This window comes from Heterodontus francisci, chromosome 14 (assembly GCF_036365525.1).
Source record: "Heterodontus francisci isolate sHetFra1 chromosome 14, sHetFra1.hap1, whole genome shotgun sequence".
Classification (NCBI taxonomy): Eukaryota; Metazoa; Chordata; class Chondrichthyes; order Heterodontiformes; family Heterodontidae; genus Heterodontus; species Heterodontus francisci.
The window spans coordinates 46671666-46675866 of NC_090384.1; the positions used below are offsets into that span (position 1 = coordinate 46671666).

The 4201-nt window shown below is 53.3% G+C and overlaps 2 pseudogenes; both read right to left on the reverse strand.

Annotated features, from left to right (window-relative positions):
- Positions 1 to 319: 319 nt before the first annotated feature.
- LOC137377376 (U2 spliceosomal RNA) lies at positions 320 to 431 on the reverse strand (annotated as a pseudogene).
- A 384-nt stretch (positions 432 to 815) lies between these two features.
- LOC137377365 (U2 spliceosomal RNA) lies at positions 816 to 990 on the reverse strand (annotated as a pseudogene).
- Positions 991 to 4201: the final 3211 nt, after the last annotated feature.

Consider the following 4201-nt stretch of genomic DNA (forward strand, 5'->3'; position numbering starts at 1 on the left):
ATTGCCAAACAGTTTCCAAACAGCACCAAAAAATACAAACATTGCAAGGGAGATCAGTTTCCTTCAATATTGTCATGAGTTTCTTCCCAACCCTTCCGTTTCACAATTGTCATGTCAATTACAGTTTTACATTTACAGCAATTGAGAATATTAACGATACAGTTCGAGGGGCTTCCCATGGTTCCAGCCCCTCAGTCCAGCTTGGTGGGGGAACCTTACACTGTGGTCTTTCCCCATTGAGCCTTTGCTGCGGCTGCCCCAAGCTTTAGTGCGTCCCTCAGCACGTAGTCCTGGACCTTGGAATGTGCCAGTCTGCAACATTCGGTGGTGGACAACTCTTTGCGCTGGAAGACCAGCAAGTTTCGGGCAGACCAATAAACTGATAAGAACAGATACTACACTTGATCTTAGCCAAAAGGCCGAGAAGCGATGGCCGTAAAACTGCGTTTGCTGCGCGCGTCAGGCCCAGCGTGCGGCCTCTACGTCAAAGTAGCCGCCAGGTGGGCGAGCCAAGGGCGAAAGAGGCGACGGCGGGCGGTCTTTGAGCCAGAGCTCCTTTTGTTGCCGGGCCTTGCAAGCAGAAAGGAAAGCACGCGTGCATGCCACGCGCAGCCATTCCTTGCGCTTCTGCGCGAGGCATTGCGCAGGAAAAAAGACGCGCGCGCTGGGCAGCAAATGGCGGCCTGCAACTGCGCGGCAATCCAACAGGGGGCAGCGTAGCGCCCACGGAAAACTGCAGCAAAGTCAGCCGAGCAGCAGCGCCGTTGCTATTGCGAATTCTATTTTTCAGCAGGGGTCTCGCCCCCCTGCAGGGGGGAAGCTGCACCGCTCCTGGAAACACTGCAATACCAGGTGGATGCATGGAGTGGACGGGGCAAGCCCCTGTTCCATCTCCCTGTCCCAAAAATCAATTTAATATTTGGTCCCCAGATAGGGGACGTATCAGATATTAAACTGATAAGAACAGATTTTTTTTTATTTCCAAAATATACTTTATTCATAAAAATCTGTAAAAATTACATTGCCAAACAGTTTCCAAACAGCACCAAAAAATACAAACATTGCAAGGGAAATCAGTTTCCTTCAATACTGTCATGAGTTTCTTCCCAACCCTTCCGTTTCACAATTGTCATGTCAATTACAGTTTTACATTTACAGCAATTGAGAATATTAACGATACAGTTCGAGGGGTTTCCCATGGATCCAGCCCCTCAGTCCAGCTTGGTGGGGGAACCTTACACTGTGGTCTTTCCCCATTGAGCCTTTGCTGCGGCTGCCCCAAGCTTTAGTGCGTCCCTCAGCACGTAGTCCTGGACCTTGGAATATGCCAGTCTGCAACATTCGGTGGTGAACAACTCTTTGCGCTGGAAGACCAGCAAGTTTCGGGCAGACCAAAGGGCGTCTTTCACCGAATTGATAGTCCTCCAGCAGCAGTTGATGTTTGTCTCGGTGTGCGTCCCTGGGAACAGCCCGTAGAGCACAGACTCCTGTGTTACAGAGCTGCTTGGGATGAACCTTGACAAAAACCACTGCATCTCTTTCCACACCTGCTTTGCAAAGGCACATTCCAGGAGGAGGTGTGCGACCGTCTCTTCCCCACCACAGCCAACGCGGGGGCACTGTGCGGAGGGGGCGAGACTTCGGGTGTGCATGAAGGATCTGACGGGGAGGGCCCTTCTCACCACCAGCCAAGCTACGTCTTGGTGCTTGTTTGAAAGTTCTGGTGATGAGGCATTCCGCCAAATGACTTTGACAGTCTGCTCGGGGAACCATCCGACAGGATCCACCGTTTCCTTTTCCCGTAGGGCCTTGAGGACATTCCGTGCAGACCACTGCCTGATGGACCGGTGGTCAAAGGTGTTTTCCCGCAGAAACTGCTCCACGAAGGATAGGTGGTATGGCACGTCCCAACTGCACGGAGCGTTCCGCGGCAATGTGTCCAGGCCCATCCTTTGCAACACCGGGGACAGATAGAACCTCAGCACGTAGTGACACTTGGAGTTTGCGTACTGGGGATCTACACACAGCTTGATGCAGCCGCACACGAAGGTGGTCATCAGGATGAGGGCCACGTTGGGTACATTTTTCCTGCCCTTGTCCAGAGATTTGAACATCGTGTCCCTCCGGACCCGGTCCATTTTAGATCCCCAGACGAAGCGGAAAATGGCTCGGGTGACTGCCACGGCGCAGGAGTGGGGTATGGGCCAGACCTGCGCCACGTAGAGCAACAAAGTGAGCGCCTCGCACCTGATGACCAGGTTCTTACCCACAATGGAGAGAGATCGCTGCCCCCACATGCCCAACTTTTGTCGTACCTTGGCTACTCGCTCCTCCCATGTTTTGGTGCACGCCCCGGCCCTTCCGAACCATATCCCCAGCACCTTCAGGTAATCTGACCTGACGGTGAAGGGGACAAAGGATCGGTCAGCCCACTTGCCAAAGAACATGGCCTCGCTCTTGCCGTGGTTAACTTTGGCTCCCGAGGCCAGTTCGAACTGGTCGCAGATGCTCATCAGTCTGCGCACGGACAGCGGATCCGAGCAGAAGACGGCGATGTCATCCATGTACAGGGAGGTTTTGACCTGAGTGCCTCCGCTGACTGGGATTGTCACCCCTCTTATGCTCGCATCCTTCCTAATAGACTCAGCAAAGGGTTCAATACAGCAAACAAACAAGACCGGGGACAGAGGGCAGCCCTGTCTGACTCCAGATTTGATCGGGAAACTTTCAGATTCCCACCCGTTGATTGAGACTGCGCTACTGATGTTTGTGTAGAGCAGTTGGATCCAATTGCAGATTCCCTCCCCAAACCCCATTTTGGAAAGCACGTCCATCATGTAGGTGTGCGATATCCTGTCAAAAGCCTTCTCCTGGTCCAGGCTGATGAGGCAGGTGTCCACCCTCCTGTCCCGTACGTAGGCGATCGTATCCCTGAGTAGCGCGAGACTATCAGAGATCTTCCTGCCGGGTACAGTACAGGTCTGATCGGGGTGAATCACCAACTCCAGAGCAGACTTGACTCGACTGGCTATGACTTTGGACAGAATCTTGTAATCAACATTAAGCAGTGAGATGGGCCGCCAATTTCTGATTTCTGCCCTCTCCCCCTTCTGCTTGTAAATGAGGGTGATGATGCCTTTTCTCATGGATTCTGACATGCTGCCGGCCAGGAGCATACTCTCGTATACTTCCAGCAGGTCCGGGCCGACCCAGTCCCACAGGGCCGAGTACAACTCGACCGGTAAGCCGTCGCTCCCGGGAGTTTTACTCGTCTCGAAAGACTCGACGGCCTTTGTCAGCTCGTCCAGAGTTAGCGGCTTGTCCAGTCTCTCCCTCCTGCTGTCATCTAAGACCTCTGTGACAGATGACAGGAAGGACTGGGAGGCTCTGCTGTCTGTGGGCTTCGCGTCATACAGCCCAGCATAAAAGGATTTGCTGATCCTTAGTATGTCGGACTGCGAAGACGTTACCGAGCCATCTTCTTCCTTCAGGCTGCTGATAACAGAGCTCTCTCTGTGTACCTTTTGGAAGAAGTAACGCGAGCACGTCTCATCCTGCTCGATGGAGCGGACTCTGGATGGAAGATGATCTTGGAGGCCTCCTTGGCAAAGAGCGAGGCCTGCTGGCTCTTCACCTCTTGGAGGTCCTCCTTGACCTCGACCCCCATTGACTGCAACCGGAGTAGATTTTGCATAATTTTCTGGAGTCGGGACAGTTCCCTCTGTCTCTCTCTCGCCTTCTGAACACCTTTGTGGATGAAGAACTTCTTGATGTTCTCCTTTATCGCTTCCCACCAGTGAACTGGAGACTCAAAGAGGGGTTTCACGGTCCTCCAACCTTTGTAATCCCTTTTGAGTTCCTCAACGTTCTCTGGGGTCAGCAGTGTCGCGTTGAGCTTCCACGTCCCTCTGCCAACCCGCTGGTCGTCCTGTAAGTGACAGTCGGCCAGTAAGAGGCAGTGGTCGGAGAAGAACACCGGCTTGACGTCGGTGGATCTGACCGTGACAGCACGGGACACAAACAGGAAGTCAATCCTGGAACGGGCAGACCCGTCCGATCTTGACCATGTGTATCTGCGCTGCGCTCCGTCTGCAGGTTTGCTGAAGACGTCGTGCAGTTTGGCATCTTTAACTGTTTCTATCAGGAAACTGGACGTAGCGTCCAGTTTGCTGTCGTCACTGCCGGATCGTCCAGCCGCATC